The 20,041-nt window shown below is 45.6% G+C and overlaps 40 non-coding genes across 40 annotated transcripts; all 40 read left to right on the top strand.

Moving 5' to 3' along the window:
- Window positions 1-179: 179 nt before the first annotated feature.
- LOC128452290 (U5 spliceosomal RNA) lies at window positions 180-292 on the top strand. Its single transcript, XR_008340788.1, has one exon. It is a non-coding gene; the product is annotated as a U5 spliceosomal RNA (small nuclear RNA).
- A 180-nt stretch (window positions 293-472) lies between these two features.
- Window positions 473-664, top strand: LOC128451785 (U2 spliceosomal RNA). Its single transcript, XR_008340315.1, has one exon. It is a non-coding gene; the product is annotated as a U2 spliceosomal RNA (small nuclear RNA).
- Window positions 665-1,178: 514 nt separating this feature from the next.
- On the top strand, window positions 1,179-1,291 carry LOC128452289 (U5 spliceosomal RNA). Its single transcript, XR_008340787.1, has one exon. It is a non-coding gene; the product is annotated as a U5 spliceosomal RNA (small nuclear RNA).
- A 180-nt stretch (window positions 1,292-1,471) lies between these two features.
- On the top strand, window positions 1,472-1,663 carry LOC128451605 (U2 spliceosomal RNA). Its single transcript, XR_008340147.1, has one exon. It is a non-coding gene; the product is annotated as a U2 spliceosomal RNA (small nuclear RNA).
- Window positions 1,664-2,177: 514 nt separating this feature from the next.
- LOC128452349 (U5 spliceosomal RNA) lies at window positions 2,178-2,290 on the top strand. Its single transcript, XR_008340846.1, has one exon. It is a non-coding gene; the product is annotated as a U5 spliceosomal RNA (small nuclear RNA).
- A 180-nt stretch (window positions 2,291-2,470) lies between these two features.
- On the top strand, window positions 2,471-2,662 carry LOC128451962 (U2 spliceosomal RNA). Its single transcript, XR_008340482.1, has one exon. It is a non-coding gene; the product is annotated as a U2 spliceosomal RNA (small nuclear RNA).
- Window positions 2,663-3,176: 514 nt separating this feature from the next.
- On the top strand, window positions 3,177-3,289 carry LOC128452287 (U5 spliceosomal RNA). Its single transcript, XR_008340786.1, has one exon. It is a non-coding gene; the product is annotated as a U5 spliceosomal RNA (small nuclear RNA).
- A 180-nt stretch (window positions 3,290-3,469) lies between these two features.
- Window positions 3,470-3,661, top strand: LOC128451604 (U2 spliceosomal RNA). Its single transcript, XR_008340146.1, has one exon. It is a non-coding gene; the product is annotated as a U2 spliceosomal RNA (small nuclear RNA).
- A 514-nt stretch (window positions 3,662-4,175) lies between these two features.
- LOC128452286 (U5 spliceosomal RNA) lies at window positions 4,176-4,288 on the top strand. Its single transcript, XR_008340785.1, has one exon. It is a non-coding gene; the product is annotated as a U5 spliceosomal RNA (small nuclear RNA).
- A 180-nt stretch (window positions 4,289-4,468) lies between these two features.
- Window positions 4,469-4,660, top strand: LOC128451603 (U2 spliceosomal RNA). The gene has a single exon (XR_008340145.1). It is a non-coding gene; the product is annotated as a U2 spliceosomal RNA (small nuclear RNA).
- Window positions 4,661-5,174: 514 nt separating this feature from the next.
- On the top strand, window positions 5,175-5,287 carry LOC128452285 (U5 spliceosomal RNA). The gene has a single exon (XR_008340784.1). It is a non-coding gene; the product is annotated as a U5 spliceosomal RNA (small nuclear RNA).
- Window positions 5,288-5,467: 180 nt separating this feature from the next.
- Window positions 5,468-5,659, top strand: LOC128451602 (U2 spliceosomal RNA). Its single transcript, XR_008340144.1, has one exon. It is a non-coding gene; the product is annotated as a U2 spliceosomal RNA (small nuclear RNA).
- Window positions 5,660-6,173: 514 nt separating this feature from the next.
- LOC128452348 (U5 spliceosomal RNA) lies at window positions 6,174-6,286 on the top strand. Its single transcript, XR_008340845.1, has one exon. It is a non-coding gene; the product is annotated as a U5 spliceosomal RNA (small nuclear RNA).
- Window positions 6,287-6,466: 180 nt separating this feature from the next.
- On the top strand, window positions 6,467-6,658 carry LOC128451961 (U2 spliceosomal RNA). Its single transcript, XR_008340481.1, has one exon. It is a non-coding gene; the product is annotated as a U2 spliceosomal RNA (small nuclear RNA).
- Window positions 6,659-7,172: 514 nt separating this feature from the next.
- LOC128452284 (U5 spliceosomal RNA) lies at window positions 7,173-7,285 on the top strand. The gene has a single exon (XR_008340783.1). It is a non-coding gene; the product is annotated as a U5 spliceosomal RNA (small nuclear RNA).
- A 180-nt stretch (window positions 7,286-7,465) lies between these two features.
- LOC128451601 (U2 spliceosomal RNA) lies at window positions 7,466-7,657 on the top strand. Its single transcript, XR_008340143.1, has one exon. It is a non-coding gene; the product is annotated as a U2 spliceosomal RNA (small nuclear RNA).
- Window positions 7,658-8,171: 514 nt separating this feature from the next.
- LOC128452283 (U5 spliceosomal RNA) lies at window positions 8,172-8,284 on the top strand. Its single transcript, XR_008340782.1, has one exon. It is a non-coding gene; the product is annotated as a U5 spliceosomal RNA (small nuclear RNA).
- A 180-nt stretch (window positions 8,285-8,464) lies between these two features.
- Window positions 8,465-8,656, top strand: LOC128451599 (U2 spliceosomal RNA). The gene has a single exon (XR_008340141.1). It is a non-coding gene; the product is annotated as a U2 spliceosomal RNA (small nuclear RNA).
- A 514-nt stretch (window positions 8,657-9,170) lies between these two features.
- LOC128452282 (U5 spliceosomal RNA) lies at window positions 9,171-9,283 on the top strand. The gene has a single exon (XR_008340781.1). It is a non-coding gene; the product is annotated as a U5 spliceosomal RNA (small nuclear RNA).
- Window positions 9,284-9,463: 180 nt separating this feature from the next.
- Window positions 9,464-9,655, top strand: LOC128451808 (U2 spliceosomal RNA). Its single transcript, XR_008340337.1, has one exon. It is a non-coding gene; the product is annotated as a U2 spliceosomal RNA (small nuclear RNA).
- Window positions 9,656-10,169: 514 nt separating this feature from the next.
- On the top strand, window positions 10,170-10,282 carry LOC128452281 (U5 spliceosomal RNA). The gene has a single exon (XR_008340780.1). It is a non-coding gene; the product is annotated as a U5 spliceosomal RNA (small nuclear RNA).
- A 180-nt stretch (window positions 10,283-10,462) lies between these two features.
- LOC128451598 (U2 spliceosomal RNA) lies at window positions 10,463-10,654 on the top strand. The gene has a single exon (XR_008340140.1). It is a non-coding gene; the product is annotated as a U2 spliceosomal RNA (small nuclear RNA).
- Window positions 10,655-11,168: 514 nt separating this feature from the next.
- Window positions 11,169-11,281, top strand: LOC128452279 (U5 spliceosomal RNA). Its single transcript, XR_008340778.1, has one exon. It is a non-coding gene; the product is annotated as a U5 spliceosomal RNA (small nuclear RNA).
- A 180-nt stretch (window positions 11,282-11,461) lies between these two features.
- On the top strand, window positions 11,462-11,653 carry LOC128451798 (U2 spliceosomal RNA). The gene has a single exon (XR_008340328.1). It is a non-coding gene; the product is annotated as a U2 spliceosomal RNA (small nuclear RNA).
- A 514-nt stretch (window positions 11,654-12,167) lies between these two features.
- LOC128452278 (U5 spliceosomal RNA) lies at window positions 12,168-12,280 on the top strand. Its single transcript, XR_008340777.1, has one exon. It is a non-coding gene; the product is annotated as a U5 spliceosomal RNA (small nuclear RNA).
- Window positions 12,281-12,460: 180 nt separating this feature from the next.
- On the top strand, window positions 12,461-12,652 carry LOC128451597 (U2 spliceosomal RNA). Its single transcript, XR_008340139.1, has one exon. It is a non-coding gene; the product is annotated as a U2 spliceosomal RNA (small nuclear RNA).
- A 514-nt stretch (window positions 12,653-13,166) lies between these two features.
- Window positions 13,167-13,279, top strand: LOC128452347 (U5 spliceosomal RNA). Its single transcript, XR_008340844.1, has one exon. It is a non-coding gene; the product is annotated as a U5 spliceosomal RNA (small nuclear RNA).
- A 180-nt stretch (window positions 13,280-13,459) lies between these two features.
- On the top strand, window positions 13,460-13,651 carry LOC128451960 (U2 spliceosomal RNA). Its single transcript, XR_008340480.1, has one exon. It is a non-coding gene; the product is annotated as a U2 spliceosomal RNA (small nuclear RNA).
- Window positions 13,652-14,165: 514 nt separating this feature from the next.
- On the top strand, window positions 14,166-14,278 carry LOC128452277 (U5 spliceosomal RNA). The gene has a single exon (XR_008340776.1). It is a non-coding gene; the product is annotated as a U5 spliceosomal RNA (small nuclear RNA).
- A 180-nt stretch (window positions 14,279-14,458) lies between these two features.
- On the top strand, window positions 14,459-14,650 carry LOC128451595 (U2 spliceosomal RNA). Its single transcript, XR_008340138.1, has one exon. It is a non-coding gene; the product is annotated as a U2 spliceosomal RNA (small nuclear RNA).
- Window positions 14,651-15,164: 514 nt separating this feature from the next.
- On the top strand, window positions 15,165-15,277 carry LOC128452276 (U5 spliceosomal RNA). Its single transcript, XR_008340775.1, has one exon. It is a non-coding gene; the product is annotated as a U5 spliceosomal RNA (small nuclear RNA).
- A 180-nt stretch (window positions 15,278-15,457) lies between these two features.
- LOC128451594 (U2 spliceosomal RNA) lies at window positions 15,458-15,649 on the top strand. The gene has a single exon (XR_008340137.1). It is a non-coding gene; the product is annotated as a U2 spliceosomal RNA (small nuclear RNA).
- Window positions 15,650-16,163: 514 nt separating this feature from the next.
- On the top strand, window positions 16,164-16,276 carry LOC128452275 (U5 spliceosomal RNA). Its single transcript, XR_008340774.1, has one exon. It is a non-coding gene; the product is annotated as a U5 spliceosomal RNA (small nuclear RNA).
- Window positions 16,277-16,456: 180 nt separating this feature from the next.
- On the top strand, window positions 16,457-16,648 carry LOC128451896 (U2 spliceosomal RNA). Its single transcript, XR_008340419.1, has one exon. It is a non-coding gene; the product is annotated as a U2 spliceosomal RNA (small nuclear RNA).
- Window positions 16,649-17,162: 514 nt separating this feature from the next.
- LOC128452503 (U5 spliceosomal RNA) lies at window positions 17,163-17,275 on the top strand. The gene has a single exon (XR_008340997.1). It is a non-coding gene; the product is annotated as a U5 spliceosomal RNA (small nuclear RNA).
- A 180-nt stretch (window positions 17,276-17,455) lies between these two features.
- On the top strand, window positions 17,456-17,647 carry LOC128451593 (U2 spliceosomal RNA). The gene has a single exon (XR_008340136.1). It is a non-coding gene; the product is annotated as a U2 spliceosomal RNA (small nuclear RNA).
- Window positions 17,648-18,161: 514 nt separating this feature from the next.
- LOC128452274 (U5 spliceosomal RNA) lies at window positions 18,162-18,274 on the top strand. The gene has a single exon (XR_008340773.1). It is a non-coding gene; the product is annotated as a U5 spliceosomal RNA (small nuclear RNA).
- Window positions 18,275-18,454: 180 nt separating this feature from the next.
- Window positions 18,455-18,646, top strand: LOC128451864 (U2 spliceosomal RNA). The gene has a single exon (XR_008340390.1). It is a non-coding gene; the product is annotated as a U2 spliceosomal RNA (small nuclear RNA).
- A 514-nt stretch (window positions 18,647-19,160) lies between these two features.
- On the top strand, window positions 19,161-19,273 carry LOC128452273 (U5 spliceosomal RNA). Its single transcript, XR_008340772.1, has one exon. It is a non-coding gene; the product is annotated as a U5 spliceosomal RNA (small nuclear RNA).
- A 180-nt stretch (window positions 19,274-19,453) lies between these two features.
- LOC128451592 (U2 spliceosomal RNA) lies at window positions 19,454-19,645 on the top strand. The gene has a single exon (XR_008340135.1). It is a non-coding gene; the product is annotated as a U2 spliceosomal RNA (small nuclear RNA).
- Window positions 19,646-20,041: the final 396 nt, after the last annotated feature.

Raw genomic sequence — 20,041 nt, 5'->3', positions numbered from 1 at the left:
CCAATCACTAGTCAGGGCAGGAGCAAATAAAGACTTGTATAATTTTGGTTGGCAGATGGGGGCGTGGTGGGAATGTTGTATACTAGAATCTGACATGCGGAAAGCAAAGAGAGGCCCACCGCGTAGGTGGTGACTGTGACCGAGAGGCTCCTCCGCTGCTCTCGAACAGAGGGCCATGCTGACTCTGGTTTCTCTTCATAACGCACAAGTCTTTCGCCTTTTACTAAAGACTTCCGTGGAGAGGAACAAACATGAGTTGAATCTATTTTTGGCAGGCTTTGCTTTATGGCTGAGCCTTATGAAATTGTGAAAAGTCAAAGAATTGTCTAGGTCAGAAATCAAGTGTCCACAAAGGAGAGCTTAGGCGGAGGTGATGAGCAGCAGCCATTGTTATGCACACCTACAAACGGGGTACCACAGCAAGGGAGATTTGCGCCAAGAGCTTGGCGTGGACATCCAACACTTGTGGATTATCGCTTCTCGGCCTTTTGGCTAAGATCAAGTGTAGTATCTGTTCTTATCAGTTTAATATCTGATATGTCCTCTATATGAGGACTACATATTAAGCAGATTTTTGGCAAGAGGAGCAGAAATTTGGAGCTTGCTCCCTTCTCTCCATGCATCGACCTAGCATTGCAGTGCCGCTGGGAACGGTGCACTCTGTTCTTACCTTGTAGAAAAGCAAACACTCAAACAATTGTGGAGTTTTAAAGGTGAATTCTACACTGGGTCAATGAAACTGAGGGAATGGCCTGGCAGAGTTTGACAAGTGTGCGAAACCGCTCTGATGACTCACTGCCTTGTGAAATGATCATGTATGACTCTGCACGGGGTCACAATGAGCTTCAACTGGATTCCAAATTGAATCAGAAGCGTTTGTCAAAAACTGAAACTGGTTTTCACTCAAGATCCTCTGGGAGACTTGGTGAGAAAGCAGAGTCAGCTTTTTGGACCCAATGTAAGTGGTTCAGGGATGTATCGCTTAAAAAGGCATAAAAGCCAATCACTAGTCAGGGCAGGAGCAAATAAAGACTTGTATAATTTTGTTTGGCAGATGGGGGCGTGGTGGGAATGTTGTATACTAGATTCTGACTTGCGGAAAGCAAAGAGAGGCCCACCGCATACGTGGTGACTGTGACCGAGAGGCTCCTCCGCTGCTCTCGAACAGAGGGCCATGCTGACTCTGGTTTCTCTTCATAACGCACAAGTCTTTCGCCTTTTACTAAAGACTTCCGTGGAGAGGAACAAACATGAGTTGAATCTATTTTTGGCAGGCTTTGCTTTATGGCTGAGCCTTATGAAATTGTGAAAAGTCAAAGAATTGTCTAGGTCAGAAATCAAGTGTCCACAAAGGAGAGCTTAGGCGGAGGTGATGAGCAGCAGCCATTGTTATGCACACCTAAAAACGGGGTACCACAGCAAGGGACATTTGCGCCAAGAGCTTGGCGTGGACATCCAACACTTGTGGATTATCGCTTCTCGGCCTTTTGGCTAAGATCAAGTGTAGTATCTGTTCTTATCAGTTTAATATCTGATATGTCCTCTATATGAGGACTACATATTAAGCAGATTTTTGGCAAGAGGAGCAGAAATTTGGAGCTTGCTCCCTTCTCTCCACGCATCGACCTAGCATTGCAGTGCCGCTGGGAACGGTGCACTCTGTTCTTACCTTGTAGAAAAGCAAACACTCAAACAATTGTGGAGTTTTAAAGGTGAATTCTACACTGGGTCAATGAAACTGAGGGAATGGCCTGGCAGAGTTTGACAAGTGTGCGAAACCGCTCTGATGACTCACTGCCTTGTGAAATGATCATGCATGACTCTGCACGGGGTCACAATGAGCTTCAACTGGATTCCAAATTGAATCAGAAGCGTTTGTCAAAAACTGAAACTGGTTTTCACTCAAGATCCTCTGGGAGACTTGGTGAGAAAGCAGAGTCAGCTTTTTGGACCCAATGTAAGAGGTTCAGGGATGTATCGCTTAAAAAGGCTTAAAAGCCAATCACTAGTCAGGGCAGGAGCAAATAAAGACTTGTATAATTTTGGTTGGCAGATGGGGGCGTGGTGGGAATGTTGTATACTAGAATCTGACATGCGGAAAGCAAAGAGAGGCCCACCGCGTAGGTGGTGACTGTGACCGAGAGGCTCCTCCGCTGCTCTCGAATAGAGGGCCATGCTGACTCTGGTTTCTCTTCATAACGTACAAGTCTTTCGCCTTTTACTAAAGACTTCCGTGGAGAGGAACACACATGAGTTGAATCTATTTTTGGCAGGCTTTGCTTTATGGCTGAGCCTTATGAAATTGTGAAAAGTCAAAGAATTGTCTAGGTCAGAAATCAAGTGTCCACAAAGGAGAGCTTAGGCGGAGGTGATGAGCAGCAGCCATTGTTATGCACACCTACAAACGGGGTACCACAGCAAGGGAGATTTGCGCCAAGAGCTTGGCGTGGACATCCAACACTTGTGGATTATTGCTTCTCGGCCTTTTGGCTAAGATCAAGTGTAGTGTCTGTTCTTATCAGTTCAATATCTGATATGTCCTCTATATGAGGACTACATATTAAGCAGATTTTTGGCAAGACGAGCAGAAATTTGGAGCTTGCTCCCTTCTCTCCACGCATCGACCTAGCATTGCAGTGCCGCTGGGAACGGTGCACTCTGTTCTTACCTTGTAGAAAAGCAAACACTCAAACAATTGTGGAGTTTTAAAGGTCAATTCTACACTGGGTCAATGAAACTGAGGGAATGGCCTGGCAGAGTTTGACAAGTGTGCGAAACCGCTCTGATGACTCACTGCCTTGTGAAGTGATCATGCATGACTCTGCACGGGGTCACAATGAGCTTCAACTGGATTCCAAATTGAATCAGAAGCGTTTGTCAAAAACTGAAACTGGTTTTCACTCAAGATCCTCTGGGAGACTTGGTGAGAGAGCAGAGTCAGCTTTTTGGACCCAATGTAAGTGGTTCAGGGATGTATCGCTTAAAAAGGCTTAAAAGCCAATCACTAGTCAGGGCAGGAGCAAATAAAGACTTGTATAATTTTGGTTGGCAGATGGGGGCGTGGTGGGAATGTTGTATACTAGAATCTGACATGCGGAAAGCAAAGAGAGGCCCACCAAGTAGGTGGTGACTGTGACCGAGAGGCTCCTCCGCTGCTCTCGAACAGAGGGCCATGCTGACTCTGGTTTCTCTTCATAACGCACAAGTCTTTCGCCTTTTACTAAAGACTTCCGTGGAGAGGAACAAACATGAGTTGAATCTATTTTTGGCAGGCTTTGCTTTATGGCTGAGCCTTATGAAATTGTGAAAAGTCAAAGAATTGTCTAGGTCAGAAATCAAGTGTCCACAAAGGAGAGCATAGGCGGAGGTGATGAGCAGCAGCCATTGTTATGCACACCTACAAACGGGGTACCACAGCAAGGGAGAATTGCGCCAAGAGCTTGGCGTGGACATCCAACACTTGTGGATTATCGCTTCTCGGCCTTTTGGCTAAGATCAAGTGTAGTATCTGTTCTTATCAGTTTAATATCTGATATGTCCTCTATATGAGGACTACATATTAAGCAGATTTTTGGCAAGAGGAGCAGAAATTTGGAGCTTGCTCCCTTCTCTCCACGCATCGACCTAGCATTGCAGTGCCGCTGGGAACGGTGCACTCTGTTCTTACCTTGTAGAAAAGCAAACACTCAAACAATTGTGGAGTTTTAAAGGTGAATTCTACACTGGGTCAATGAAACTGAGGGAATGGCCTGGCAGAGTTTGACAAGTGTGCGAAACCGCTCTGATGACTCACTGCCTTGTGAAATGATCATGCATGACTCTGCACGGGGTCACAATGAGCTTCAACTGGATTCCAAATTGAATCAGAAGCGTTTGTCAAAAACTGAAACTGGTTTTCACTCAAGATCCTCTGGGAGACTTGGTGAGAGAGCAGAGTCAGCTTTTTGGACCCAATGTAAGTGGTTCAGGGATGTATCGCTTAAAAAGGCTTAAAAGCCAATCACTAGTCAGGGCAGGAGCAAATAAAGACTTGTATAATTTTGGTTGGCAGATGGGGGCGTGGTGGGAATGTTGTATACTAGAATCTGACATGCGGAAAGCAAAGAGAGGCCCACCAAGTAGGTGGTGACTGTGACCGAGAGGCTCCTCCGCTGCTCTCGAACAGAGGGCCATGCTGACTCTGGTTTCTCTTCATAACGCACAAGTCTTTCGCCTTTTACTAAAGACTTCCGTGGAGAGGAACAAACATGAGTTGAATCTATTTTTGGCAGGCTTTGCTTTATGGCTGAGCCTTATGAAATTGTGAAAAGTCAAAGAATTGTCTAGGTCAGAAATCAAGTGTCCACAAAGGAGAGCTTAGGCGGAGGTGATGAGCAGCAGCCATTGTTATGCACACCTACAAACGGGGTACCACAGCAAGGGAGAATTGCGCCAAGAGCTTGGCGTGGACATCCAACACTTGTGGATTATCGCTTCTCGGCCTTTTGGCTAAGATCAAGTGTAGTATCTGTTCTTATCAGTTTAATATCTGATATGTCCTCTATATGAGGACTACATATTAAGCAGATTTTTGGCAAGAGGAGCAGAAATTTGGAGCTTGCTCCCTTCTCTCCACGCATCGACCTAGCATTGCAGTGCCGCTGGGAACGGTGCACTCTGTTCTTACCTTGTAGAAAAGCAAACACTCAAACAATTGTGGAGTTTTAAAGGTCAATTCTACACTGGGTCAATGAAACTGAGGGAATGGCCTGGCAGAGTTTGACAAGTGTGCGAAACCACTCTGATGACTCACTGCCTTGTGAAGTGATCATGCATGACTCTGCACGGGGTCACAATGAGCTTCAACTGGATTCCAAATTGAATCAGAAGCGTTTGTCAAAAACTGAAACTGGTTTTCACTCAAGATCCTCTGGGAGACTTGGTGAGAAAGCAGAGTCAGCTTTTTGGACCCAATGTAAGTGGTTCAGGGATGTATCGCTTAAAAAGGCTTAAAAGCCAATCACTAGTCAGGGCAGGAGCAAATAAAGACTTGTATAATTTTGGTTGGCAGATGGGGGCGTGGTGGGAATGTTGTATACTAGAATCTGACATGCGGAAAGCAAAGAGAGGCCCACCGCGTAGGTGGTGACTGTGACCGAGAGGCTCCTCCGCTGCTCTCGAACAGAGGGCCATGCTGACTCTGGTTTCTCTTCATAACGCACAAGTCTTTCGCCTTTTACTAAAGACTTCCGTGGAGAGGAACAAACATGAGTTGAATCTATTTTTGGCAGGCTTTGCTTTATGGCTGAGCCTTATGAAATTGTGAAAAGTCAAAGAATTGTCTAGGTCAGAAATCAAGTGTCCACAAAGGAGAGCTTAGGCGGAGGTGATGAGCAGCAGCCATTGTTATGCACACCTAAAAACGGGGTACCACAGCAAGGGACATTTGCGCCAAGAGCTTGGCGTGGACATCCAACACTTGTGGATTATCGCTTCTCGGCCTTTTGGCTAAGATCAAGTGTAGTATCTGTTCTTATCAGTTTAATATCTGATATGTCCTCTATATGAGGACTACATATTAAGCAGATTTTTGGCAAGAGGAGCAGAAATTTGGAGCTTGCTCCCTTCTCTCCACGCATCGACCTAGCATTGCAGTGCCGCTGGGAACGGTGCACTCTGTTCTTACCTTGTAGAAAAGCAAACACTCAAACAATTGTGGAGTTTTAAAGGTGAATTCTACACTGGGTCAATGAAACTGAGGGAATGGCCTGGCAGAGTTTGACAAGTGTGCGAAACCGCTCTGATGACTCACTGCCTTGTGAAATGATCATGCATGACTCTGCACGGGGTCACAATGAGCTTCAACTGGATTCCAAATTGAATCAGAAGCGTTTGTCAAAAACTGAAACTGGTTTTCACTCAAGATCCTCTGGGAGACTTGGTGAGAAAGCAGAGTCAGCTTTTTGGACCCAATGTAAGAGGTTCAGGGATGTATCGCTTAAAAAGGCTTAAAAGCCAATCACTAGTCAGGGCAGGAGCAAATAAAGACTTGTATAATTTTGGTTGGCAGATGGGGGCGTGGTGGGAATGTTGTATACTAGAATCTGACATGCGGAAAGCAAAGAGAGGCCCACCGCGTAGGTGGTGACTGTGACCGAGAGGCTCCTCCGCTGCTCTCGAATAGAGGGCCATGCTGACTCTGGTTTCTCTTCATAACGTACAAGTCTTTCGCCTTTTACTAAAGACTTCCGTGGAGAGGAACACACATGAGTTGAATCTATTTTTGGCAGGCTTTGCTTTATGGCTGAGCCTTATGAAATTGTGAAAAGTCAAAGAATTGTCTAGGTCAGAAATCAAGTGTCCACAAAGGAGAGCTTAGGCGGAGGTGATGAGCAGCAGCCATTGTTATGCACACCTACAAACGGGGTACCACAGCAAGGGAGATTTGCGCCAAGAGCTTGGCGTGGACATCCAACACTTGTGGATTATTGCTTCTCGGCCTTTTGGCTAAGATCAAGTGTAGTGTCTGTTCTTATCAGTTCAATATCTGATATGTCCTCTATATGAGGACTACATATTAAGCAGATTTTTGGCAAGACGAGCAGAAATTTGGAGCTTGCTCCCTTCTCTCCACGCATCGACCTAGCATTGCAGTGCCGCTGGGAACGGTGCACTCTGTTCTTACCTTGTAGAAAAGCAAACACTCAAACAATTGTGGAGTTTTAAAGGTCAATTCTACACTGGGTCAATGAAACTGAGGGAATGGCCTGGCAGAGTTTGACAAGTGTGCGAAACCGCTCTGATGACTCACTGCCTTGTGAAGTGATCATGCATGACTCTGCACGGGGTCACAATGAGCTTCAACTGGATTCCAAATTGAATCAGAAGCGTTTGTCAAAAACTGAAACTGGTTTTCACTCAAGATCCTCTGGGAGACTTGGTGAGAGAGCAGAGTCAGCTTTTTGGACCCAATGTAAGTGGTTCAGGGATGTATCGCTTAAAAAGGCTTAAAAGCCAATCACTAGTCAGGGCAGGAGCAAATAAAGACTTGTATAATTTTGGTTGGCAGATGGGGGCGTGGTGGGAATGTTGTATACTAGAATCTGACATGCGGAAAGCAAAGAGAGGCCCACCAAGTAGGTGGTGACTGTGACCGAGAGGCTCCTCCGCTGCTCTCGAACAGAGGGCCATGCTGACTCTGGTTTCTCTTCATAACGCACAAGTCTTTCGCCTTTTACTAAAGACTTCCGTGGAGAGGAACAAACATGAGTTGAATCTATTTTTGGCAGGCTTTGCTTTATGGCTGAGCCTTATGAAATTGTGAAAAGTCAAAGAATTGTCTAGGTCAGAAATCAAGTGTCCACAAAGGAGAGCATAGGCGGAGGTGATGAGCAGCAGCCATTGTTATGCACACCTACAAACGGGGTACCACAGCAAGGGAGAATTGCGCCAAGAGCTTGGCGTGGACATCCAACACTTGTGGATTATCGCTTCTCGGCCTTTTGGCTAAGATCAAGTGTAGTATCTGTTCTTATCAGTTTAATATCTGATATGTCCTCTATATGAGGACTACATATTAAGCAGATTTTTGGCAAGAGGAGCAGAAATTTGGAGCTTGCTCCCTTCTCTCCACGCATCGACCTAGCATTGCAGTGCCGCTGGGAACGGTGCACTCTGTTCTTACCTTGTAGAAAAGCAAACACTCAAACAATTGTGGAGTTTTAAAGGTGAATTCTACACTGGGTCAATGAAACTGAGGGAATGGCCTGGCAGAGTTTGACAAGTGTGCGAAACCGCTCTGATGACTCACTGCCTTGTGAAATGATCATGCATGACTCTGCACGGGGTCACAATGAGCTTCAACTGGATTCCAAATTGAATCAGAAGCGTTTGTCAAAAACTGAAACTGGTTTTCACTCAAGATCCTCTGGGAGACTTGGTGAGAGAGCAGAGTCAGCTTTTTGGACCCAATGTAAGTGGTTCAGGGATGTATCGCTTAAAAAGGCTTAAAAGCCAATCACTAGTCAGGGCAGGAGCAAATAAAGACTTGTATAATTTTGGTTGGCAGATGGGGGCGTGGTGGGAATGTTGTATACTAGAATCTGACATGCGGAAAGCAAAGAGAGGCCCACCAAGTAGGTGGTGACTGTGACCGAGAGGCTCCTCCGCTGCTCTCGAACAGAGGGCCATGCTGACTCTGGTTTCTCTTCATAACGCACAAGTCTTTCGCCTTTTACTAAAGACTTCCGTGGAGAGGAACAAACATGAGTTGAATCTATTTTTGGCAGGCTTTGCTTTATGGCTGAGCCTTATGAAATTGTGAAAAGTCAAAGAATTGTCTAGGTCAGAAATCAAGTGTCCACAAAGGAGAGCTTAGGCGGAGGTGATGAGCAGCAGCCATTGTTATGCACACCTACAAACGGGGTACCACAGCAAGGGAGAATTGCGCCAAGAGCTTGGCGTGGACATCCAACACTTGTGGATTATCGCTTCTCGGCCTTTTGGCTAAGATCAAGTGTAGTATCTGTTCTTATCAGTTTAATATCTGATATGTCCTCTATATGAGGACTACATATTAAGCAGATTTTTGGCAAGAGGAGCAGAAATTTGGAGCTTGCTCCCTTCTCTCCACGCATCGACCTAGCATTGCAGTGCCGCTGGGAACGGTGCACTCTGTTCTTACCTTGTAGAAAAGCAAACACTCAAACAATTGTGGAGTTTTAAAGGTCAATTCTACACTGGGTCAATGAAACTGAGGGAATGGCCTGGCAGAGTTTGACAAGTGTGCGAAACCACTCTGATGACTCACTGCCTTGTGAAGTGATCATGCATGACTCTGCACGGGGTCACAATGAGCTTCAACTGGATTCCAAATTGAATCAGAAGCGTTTGTCAAAAACTGAAACTGGTTTTCACTCAAGATCCTCTGGGAGACTTGGTGAGAAAGCAGAGTCAGCTTTTTGGACCCAATGTAAGTGGTTCAGGGATGTATCGCTTAAAAAGGCTTAAAAGCCAATCACTAGTCAGGGCAGGAGCAAATAAAGACTTGTATAATTTTGGTTGGCAGATGGGGGCGTGGTGGGAATGTTGTATACTAGAATCTGACATGCGGAAAGCAAAGAGAGGCCCACCGCGTAGGTGGTGACTGTGACCGAGAGGCTCCTCCGCTGCTCTCGAACAGAGGGCCATGCTGACTCTGGTTTCTCTTCATAACGCACAAGTCTTTCGCCTTTTACTAAAGACTTCCGTGGAGAGGAACAAACATGAGTTGAATCTATTTTTGGCAGGCTTTGCTTTATGGCTGAGCCTTATGAAATTGTGAAAAGTCAAAGAATTGTCTAGGTCAGAAATCAAGTGTCCACAAAGGAGAGCTTAGGCGGAGGTGATGAGCAGCAGCCATTGTTATGCACACCTACAAACGGGGTACCACAGCAAGGGAGATTTGCGCCAAGAGCTTGGCGTGGACATCCAACACTTGTGGATTATCGCTTCTCTGCCTTTTGGCTAAGATCAAGTGTAGTATCTGTTCTTATCAGTTTAATATCTGATATGTCCTCTATATGAGGACTACATATTAAGCAGATTTTTGGCAAGAGGAGCAGAAATTTGGAGCTTGCTCCCTTCTCTCCACGCATCGACCTAGCATTGCAGTGCCGCTGGGAACGGTGCACTCTGTTCTTACCTTGTAGAAAAGCAAACACTCAAACAATTGTGGAGTTTTAAAGGTGAATTCTACACTGGGTCAATGAAACTGAGGGAATGGCCTGGCAGAGTTTGACAAGTGTGCAAAACCGCTCTGATGACTCACTGCCTTGTGAAGTGATCATGCATGACTCTGCACGGGGTCACAATGAGCTTCAACTGGATTCCAAATTGAATCAGAAGCGTTTGTCAAAAACTGAAACTGGTTTTCACTCAAGATCCTCTGGGAGACTTGGTGAGAAAGCAGAGTCAGCTTTTTGGACCCAATGTAAGTGGTTCAGGGATGTATCGCTTAAAAAGGCTTAAAAGCCAATCACTAGTCAGGGCAGGAGCAAATAAAGACTTGTATAATTTTGTTTGGCAGATGGGGGCGTGGTGGGAATGTTGTATACTAGAATCTGACTTGCGGAAAGCAAAGAGAGGCCCACCGCATACGTGGTGACTGTGACCGAGAGGCTCCTCCGCTGCTCTCGAACAGAGGGCCATGCTGACTCTGGTTTCTCTTCATAACGCACAAGTCTTTCGCCTTTTACTAAAGACTTCCGTGGAGAGGAACAAACATGAGTTGAATCTATTTTTGGCAGGCTTTGCTTTATGGCTGAGCCTTATGAAATTGTGAAAAGTCAAAGAATTGTCTAGGTCAGAAATCAAGTGTCCACAAAGGAGAGCTTAGGCGGAGGTGATGAGCAGCAGCCATTGTTATGCACACCTAAAAACGGGGTACCACAGCAAGGGACATTTGCGCCAAGAGCTTGGCGTGGACATCCAACACTTGTGGATTATCGCTTCTCGGCCTTTTGGCTAAGATCAAGTGTAGTATCTGTTCTTATCAGTTTAATATCTGATATGTCCTCTATATGAGGACTACATATTAAGCAGATTTTTGGCAAGAGGAGCAGAAATTTGGAGCTTGCTCCCTTCTCTCCACGCATCGACCTAGCATTGCAGTGCCGCTGGGAACGGTGCACTCTGTTCTTACCTTGTAGAAAAGCAAACACTCAAACAATTGTGGAGTTTTAAAGGTCAATTCTACACTGGGTCAATGAAACTGAGGGAATGGCCTGGCAGAGTTTGACAAGTGTGCGAAACCACTCTGATGACTCACTGCCTTGTGAAGTGATCATGCATGACTCTGCACGGGGTCACAATGAGCTTCAACTGGATTCCAAATTGAATCAGAAGCGTTTGTCAAAAACTGAAACTGGTTTTCACTCAAGATCCTCTGGGAGACTTGGTGAGAAAGCAGAGTCAGCTTTTTGGACCCAATGTAAGTGGTTCAGGGATGTATCGCTTAAAAAGGCTTAAAAGCCAATCACTAGTCAGGGCAGGAGCAAATAAAGACTTGTATAATTTTGGTTGGCAGATGGGGGCGTGGTGGGAATGTTGTATACTAGAATCTGACATGCGGAAAGCAAAGAGAGGCCCACCGCGTAGGTGGTGACTGTGACCGAGAGGCTCCTCCGCTGCTCTCGAACAGAGGGCCATGCTGACTCTGGTTTCTCTTCATAACGCACAAGTCTTTCGCCTTTTACTAAAGACTTCCGTGGAGAGGAACAAACATGAGTTGAATCTATTTTTGGCAGGCTTTGCTTTATGGCTGAGCCTTATGAAATTGTGAAAAGTCAAAGAATTGTCTAGGTCAGAAATCAAGTGTCCACAAAGGAGAGCTTAGGCGGAGGTGATGAGCAGCAGCCATTGTTATGCACACCTACAAACGGGGTACCACAGCAAGGGAGATTTGCGCCAAGAGCTTGGCGTGGACATCCAACACCTGTGGATTATCGCTTCTCGGCCTTTTGGCTAAGATCAAGTGTAGTATCTGTTCTTATCAGTTTAATATCTGATATGTCCTCTATATGAGGACTACATATTAAGCAGATTTTTGGCAAGAGGAGCAGAAATTTGGAGCTTGCTCCCTTCTCTCCATGCATCGACCTAGCATTGCAGTGCTGCTGGGAACGGTGCACTCTGTTCTTACCTTGTAGAAAAGCAAACACTCAAACAATTGTGGAGTTTTAAAGGTGAATTCTACACTGGGTCAATGAAACTGAGGGAATGGCCTGGCAGAGTTTGACAAGTGTGCGAAACCGCTCTGATGACTCACTGCCTTGTGAAATGATCATGTATGACTCTGCACGGGGTCACAATGAGCTTCAACTGGATTCCAAATTGAATCAGAAGCGTTTGTCAAAAACTGAAACTGGTTTTCACTCAAGATCCTCTGGGAGACTTGGTGAGAAAGCAGAGTCAGCTTTTTGGACCCAATGTAAGTGGTTCAGGGATGTATCGCTTAAAAAGGCATAAAAGCCAATCACTAGTCAGGGCAGGAGCAAATAAAGACTTGTATAATTTTGTTTGGCAGATGGGGGCGTGGTGGGAATGTTGTATACTAGAATCTGACTTGCGGAAAGCAAAGAGAGGCCCACCGCATACGTGGTGACTGTGACCGAGAGGCTCCTCCGCTGCTCTCGAACAGAGGGCCATGCTGACTCTGGTTTCTCTTCATAACGCACAAGTCTTTCGCCTTTTACTAAAGACTTCCGTGGAGAGGAACAAACATGAGTTGAATCTATTTTTGGCAGGCTTTGCTTTATGGCTGAGCCTTATGAAATTGTGAAAAGTCAAAGAATTGTCTAGGTCAGAAATCAAGTGTCCACAAAGGAGAGCTTAGGCGGAGGTGATGAGCAGCAGCCATTGTTATGCACACCTAAAAACGGGGTACCACAGCAAGGGACATTTGCGCCAAGAGCTTGGCGTGGACATCCAACACTTGTGGATTATCGCTTCTCGGCCTTTTGGCTAAGATCAAGTGTAGTATCTGTTCTTATCAGTTTAATATCTGATATGTCCTCTATATGAGGACTACATATTAAGCAGATTTTTGGCAAGAGGAGCAGAAATTTGGAGCTTGCTCCCTTCTCTCCACGCATCGACCTAGCATTGCAGTGCCGCTGGGAACGGTGCACTCTGTTCTTACCTTGTAGAAAAGCAAACACTCAAACAATTGTGGAGTTTTAAAGGTGAATTCTACACTGGGTCAATGAAACTGAGGGAATGGCCTGGCAGAGTTTGACAAGTGTGCGAAACCGCTCTGATGACTCACTGCCTTGTGAAATGATCATGCATGACTCTGCACGGGGTCACAATGAGCTTCAACTGGATTCCAAATTGAATCAGAAGCGTTTGTCAAAAACTGAAACTGGTTTTCACTCAAGATCCTCTGGGAGACTTGGTGAGAAAGCAGAGTCAGCTTTTTGGACCCAATGTAAGAGGTTCAGGGATGTATCGCTTAAAAAGGCTTAAAAGCCAATCACTAGTCAGGGCAGGAGCAAATAAAGACTTGTATAATTTTGGTTGGCAGATGGGGGCGTGGTGGGAATGTTGTATACTAGAATCTGACATGCGGAAAGCAAAGAGAGGCCCACCGCGTAGGTGGTGACTGTGACCGAGAGGCTCCTCCGCTGCTCTCGAATAGAGGGCCATGCTGACTCTGGTTTCTCTTCATAACGTACAAGTCTTTCGCCTTTTACTAAAGACTTCCGTGGAGAGGAACACACATGAGTTGAATCTATTTTTGGCAGGCTTTGCTTTATGGCTGAGCCTTATGAAATTGTGAAAAGTCAAAGAATTGTCTAGGTCAGAAATCAAGTGTCCACAAAGGAGAGCTTAGGCGGAGGTGATGAGCAGCAGCCATTGTTATGCACACCTACAAACGGGGTACCACAGCAAGGGAGATTTGCGCCAAGAGCTTGGCGTGGACATCCAACACTTGTGGATTATTGCTTCTCGGCCTTTTGGCTAAGATCAAGTGTAGTGTCTGTTCTTATCAGTTCAATATCTGATATGTCCTCTATATGAGGACTACATATTAAGCAGATTTTTGGCAAGACGAGCAGAAATTTGGAGCTTGCTCCCTTCTCTCCACGCATCGACCTAGCATTGCAGTGCCGCTGGGAACGGTGCACTCTGTTCTTACCTTGTAGAAAAGCAAACACTCAAACAATTGTGGAGTTTTAAAGGTCAATTCTACACTGGGTCAATGAAACTGAGGGAATGGCCTGGCAGAGTTTGACAAGTGTGCGAAACCGCTCTGATGACTCACTGCCTTGTGAAGTGATCATGCATGACTCTGCACGGGGTCACAATGAGCTTCAACTGGATTCCAAATTGAATCAGAAGCGTTTGTCAAAAACTGAAACTGGTTTTCACTCAAGATCCTCTGGGAGACTTGGTGAGAGAGCAGAGTCAGCTTTTTGGACCCAATGTAAGTGGTTCAGGGATGTATCGCTTAAAAAGGCTTAAAAGCCAATCACTAGTCAGGGCAGGAGCAAATAAAGACTTGTATAATTTTGGTTGGCAGATGGGGGCGTGGTGGGAATGTTGTATACTAGAATCTGACATGCGGAAAGCAAAGAGAGGCCCACCAAGTAGGTGGTGACTGTGACCGAGAGGCTCCTCCGCTGCTCTCGAACAGAGGGCCATGCTGACTCTGGTTTCTCTTCATAACGCACAAGTCTTTCGCCTTTTACTAAAGACTTCCGTGGAGAGGAACAAACATGAGTTGAATCTATTTTTGGCAGGCTTTGCTTTATGGCTGAGCCTTATGAAATTGTGAAAAGTCAAAGAATTGTCTAGGTCAGAAATCAAGTGTCCACAAAGGAGAGCATAGGCGGAGGTGATGAGCAGCAGCCATTGTTATGCACACCTACAAACGGGGTACCACAGCAAGGGAGAATTGCGCCAAGAGCTTGGCGTGGACATCCAACACTTGTGGATTATCGCTTCTCGGCCTTTTGGCTAAGATCAAGTGTAGTATCTGTTCTTATCAGTTTAATATCTGATATGTCCTCTATATGAGGACTACATATTAAGCAGATTTTTGGCAAGAGGAGCAGAAATTTGGAGCTTGCTCCCTTCTCTCCACGCATCGACCTAGCATTGCAGTGCCGCTGGGAACGGTGCACTCTGTTCTTACCTTGTAGAAAAGCAAACACTCAAACAATTGTGGAGTTTTAAAGGTGAATTCTACACTGGGTCAATGAAACTGAGGGAATGGCCTGGCAGAGTTTGACAAGTGTGCGAAACCGCTCTGATGACTCACTGCCTTGTGAAATGATCATGCATGACTCTGCACGGGGTCACAATGAGCTTCAACTGGATTCCAAATTGAATCAGAAGCGTTTGTCAAAAACTGAAACTGGTTTTCACTCAAGATCCTCTGGGAGACTTGGTGAGAGAGCAGAGTCAGCTTTTTGGACCCAATGTAAGTGGTTCAGGGATGTATCGCTTAAAAAGGCTTAAAAGCCAATCACTAGTCAGGGCAGGAGCAAATAAAGACTTGTATAATTTTGGTTGGCAGATGGGGGCGTGGTGGGAATGTTGTATACTAGAATCTGACATGCGGAAAGCAAAGAGAGGCCCACCAAGTAGGTGGTGACTGTGACCGAGAGGCTCCTCCGCTGCTCTCGAACAGAGGGCCATGCTGACTCTGGTTTCTCTTCATAACGCACAAGTCTTTCGCCTTTTACTAAAGACTTCCGTGGAGAGGAACAAACATGAGTTGAATCTATTTTTGGCAGGCTTTGCTTTATGGCTGAGCCTTATGAAATTGTGAAAAGTCAAAGAATTGTCTAGGTCAGAAATCAAGTGTCCACAAAGGAGAGCTTAGGCGGAGGTGATGAGCAGCAGCCATTGTTATGCACACCTACAAACGGGGTACCACAGCAAGGGAGAATTGCGCCAAGAGCTTGGCGTGGACATCCAACACTTGTGGATTATCGCTTCTCGGCCTTTTGGCTAAGATCAAGTGTAGTATCTGTTCTTATCAGTTTAATATCTGATATGTCCTCTATATGAGGACTACATATTAAGCAGATTTTTGGCAAGAGGAGCAGAAATTTGGAGCTTGCTCCCTTCTCTCCACGCATCGACCTAGCATTGCAGTGCCGCTGGGAACGGTGCACTCTGTTCTTACCTTGTAGAAAAGCAAACACTCAAACAATTGTGGAGTTTTAAAGGTCAATTCTACACTGGGTCAATGAAACTGAGGGAATGGCCTGGCAGAGTTTGACAAGTGTGCAAAACCGCTCTGATGACTCACTGCCTTGTGAAGTGATCATGCATGACTCTGCACGGGGTCACAATGAGCTTCAACTGGATTCCAAATTGAATCAGAAGCGTTTGTCAAAAACTGAAACTGGTTTTCACTCAAGATCCTCTGGGAGACTTGGTGAGAAAGCAGAGTCAGCTTTTTGGACCCAATGTAAGTGGTTCAGGGATGTATCGCTTAAAAAGGCTTAAAAGCCAATCACTAGTCAGGGCAGGAGCAAATAAAGACTTGTATAATTTTGGTTGGCAGATGGGGGCGTGGTGGGAATGTTGTATACTAGAATCTGACATGCGGAAAGCAAAGAGAGGCCCACCGCGTAGGTGGTGACTGTGACCGAGAGGCTCCTCCGCTGCTCTCGAACAGAGGGCCATGCTGACTCTGGTTTCTCTTCATAACGCACAAGTCTTTCGCCTTTTACTAAAGACTTCCGTGGAGAGGAACAAACATGAGTTGAATCTATTTTTGGCAGGCTTTGCTTTATGGCTGAGCCTTATGAAATTGTGAAAAGTCAAAGAATTGTCTAGGTCAGAAATCAAGTGTCCACAAAGGAGAGCTTAGGCGGAGGTGATGAGCAGCAGCCATTGTTATGCACACCTACAAACGGGGTACCACAGCAAGGGAGATTTGCGCCAAGAGCTTGGCGTGGACATCCAACACTTGTGGATTATCGCTTCTCTGCCTTTTGGCTAAGATCAAGTGTAGTATCTGTTCTTATCAGTTTAATATCTGATATGTCCTCTATATGAGGACTACATATTAAGCAGATTTTTGGCAAGAGGAGCAGAAATTTGGAGCTTGCTCCCTTCTCTCTACGCATCGACCTAGCATTGCAGTGCCGCTGGGAACGGTGCACTCTGTTCTTACCTTGTAGAAAAGCAAACACTCAAACAATTGTGGAGTTTTAAAGGTGAATTCTACACTGGGTCAATGAAACTGAGGGAATGGCCTGGCAGAGTTTGACAAGTGTGCAAAACCGCTCTGATGACTCACTGCCTTGTGAAGTGATCATGCATGACTCTGCACGGGGTCACAATGAGCTTCAACTGGATTCCAAATTGAATCAGAAGCGTTTGTCAAAAACTGAAACTGGTTTTCACTCAAGATCCTCTGGGAGACTTGGTGAGAAAGCAGAGTCAGCTTTTTGGACCCAATGTAAGTGGTTCAGGGATGTATCGCTTAAAAAGGCTTAAAAGCCAATCACTAGTCAGGGCAGGAGCAAATAAAGACTTGTATAATTTTTGTTGGCAGATGGGGGCGTGGTGGGAATGTTGTATACTAGAATCTGACATGCGGAAAGCAAAGAGAGGCCCACCGCGTAGGTGGTGACTGTGACCGAGAGGCTCCTCCGCTGCTCTCGAACAGAGGGCCATGCTGACTCTGGTTTCTCTTCATTACGCACAAGTCTTTCGCCTTTTACTAAAGACTTCCGTGGAGAGGAACACACATGAGTTGAATCTATTTTTGGCAGGCTTTGCTTTATGGCTGAGCCTTATGAAATTGTGAAAAGTTAAAGAATTGTCTAGGTCAGAAATCAAGTGTCCACAAAGGAGAGCTTAGGCGGAGGTGATGAGCAGCAGCCATTGTTATGCACACCTACAAACGGGGTACCACAGCAAGGGAGATTTGCGCCAAGAGCTTGGCGTGGACATCCAACACTTGTGGATTATCGCTTCTCGGCCTTTTGGCTAAGATCAAGTGTAGTATCTGTTCTTATCAGTTTAATATCTGATATGTCCTCTATATGAGGACTACATATTAAGCAGATTTTTGGCAAGAGGAGCAGAAATTTGGAGCTTGCTCCCTTCTCTCCACGCATCGACCTAGCATTGCAGTGCCGCTGGGAACGGTGCACTCTGTTCTTACCTTGTAGAAAAGCAAACACTCAAACAATTGTGGAGTTTTAAAGGTGAATTCTACACTGGGTCAATGAAACTGAGGGAATGGCCTGGCAGAGTTTGACAAGTGTGCGAAACCGCTCTGATGACTCACTGCCTTGTGAAGTGATCATGCATGACTCTGCACGGGGTCACAATGAGCTTCAACTGGATTCCAAATTGAATCAGAAGCGTTTGTCAAAAACTGAAACTGGTTTTCACTCAAGATCCTCTGGGAGACTTGGTGAGAGAGCAGAGTCAGCTTTTTGGACCCAATGTAAGTGGTTCAGGGATGTATCGCTTAAAAAGGCTTAAAAGCCAATCACTAGTCAGGGCAGGAGCAAATAAAGACTTGTATAATTTTGGTTGGCAGATGGGGGCGTGGTGGGAATGTTGTATACTAGAATCTGACATGCGGAAAGCAAAGAGAGGCCCACCGCGTAGGTGGTGACTGTGACCGAGAGGCTCCTCCGCTGCTCTCGAACAGAGGGCCATGCTGACTCTGGTTTCTCTTCATAACGCACAAGTCTTTCGCCTTTTACTAAAGACTTCCGTGGAGAGGAACAAACATGAGTTGAATCTATTTTTGGCAGGCTTTGCTTTATGGCTGAGCCTTATGAAATTGTGAAAAGTCAAAGAATTGTCTAGGTCAGAAATCAAGTGTCCACAAAGGAGAGCTTAGGCGGAGGTGATGAGCAGCAGCCATTGTTATGCACACCTACAAACGGGGTACCACAGCAAGGGAGATTTGCGCCAAGAGCTTGGCGTGGACATCCAACACTTGTGGATTATCGCTTCTCGGCCTTTTGGCTAAGATCAAGTGTAGTATCTGTTCTTATCAGTTTAATATCTGATATGTCCTCTATATGAGGACTACATATTAAGCAGATTTTTGGCAAGAGGAGCAGAAATTTGGAGCTTGCTCCCTTCTCTCCACGCATCGACCTAGCATTGCAGTGCCGCTGTGAACGGTGCACTCTGTTCTTACCTTGTAGAAAAGCAAACACTCAAACAATTGTGGAGTTTTAAAGGTGAATTCTACACTGGGTCAATGAAACTGAGGGAATGGCCTGGCAGAGTTTGACAAGTGTGCGAAACCGCTCTGATGACTCACTGCCTTGTAAAATGATCATGCATGACTCTGCACGGGGTCACAATGAGCTTCAACTGGATTCCAAATTGAATCAGAAGCGTTTGTCAAAAACTGAAACTGGTTTTCACTCAAGATCATCTGGGAGACTTGGTGAGAGAGCAGAGTCATCTTTTTGGACCCAATGTAAGTGGTTCAGGGATGTATCGCTTAAAAAGGCTTAAAAGCCAATCACTAGTCAGGGCAGGAGCAAATAAAGACTTGTATAATTTTGTTTGGCAGATGGGGGCGTGGTGGGAATGTTGTATACTAGAATCTGACTTGCGGAAAGCAAAGAGAGGCCCACCGCATACGTGGTGACTGTGACCGAGAGGCTCCTCCGCTGCTCTCGAACAGAGGGCCATGCTGACTCTGGTTTCTCTTCATAACGCACAAGTCTTTCGCCTTTTACTAAAGACTTCCGTGGAGAGGAACAAACATGAGTTGAATCTATTTTTGGCAGGCTTTGCTTTATGGCTGAGCCTTATGAAATTGTGAAAAGTCAAAGAATTGTCTAGGTCAGAAATCAAGTGTCCACAAAGGAGAGCTTAGGCGGAGGTGATGAGCAGCAGCCATTGTTATGCACACCTACAAACGGGGTACCACAGCAAGGGAGAATTGCGCCAAGAGCTTGGCGTGGACATCCAACACTTGTGGATTATCGCTTCTCGGCCTTTTGGCTAAGATCAAGTGTAGTATCTGTTCTTATCAGTTTAATATCTGATATGTCCTCTATATGAGGACTACATATTAAGCAGATTTTTGGCAAGAGGAGCAGAAATTTGGAGCTTGCTCCCTTCTCTCCACGCATCGACCTAGCATTGCAGTGCCGCTGGGAACGGTGCACTCTGTTCTTACCTTGTAGAAAAGCAAACACTCAAACAATTGTGGAGTTTTAAAGGTGAATTCTACACTGGGTCAATGAAACTGAGGGAATGGCCTGGCAGAGTTTGACAAGTGTGCAAAACCGCTCTGATGACTCACTGCCTTGTGAAGTGATCATGCATGACTCTGCACGGGGTCACAATGAGCTTCAACTGGATTCCAAATTGAATCAGAAGCGTTTGTCAAAAACTGAAACTGGTTTTCACTCAAGATCCTCTGGGAGACTTGGTGAGAAAGCAGAGTCAGCTTTTTGGACCCAATGTAAGTGGTTCAGGGATGTATCGCTTAAAAAGGCTTAAAAGCCAATCACTAGTCAGGGCAGGAGCAAATAAAGACTTGTATAATTTTGGTTGGCAGATGGGG

The sequence above is a fragment of the Pleuronectes platessa genome, chromosome 11, assembly GCF_947347685.1.
Source record: "Pleuronectes platessa chromosome 11, fPlePla1.1, whole genome shotgun sequence".
NCBI lineage: Eukaryota > Metazoa > Chordata > Actinopteri > Pleuronectiformes > Pleuronectidae > Pleuronectes > Pleuronectes platessa.
The sequence above is the reverse complement of the archived record's forward strand: the minus strand, read 5'-3'. Positions and strand labels throughout refer to the sequence as shown.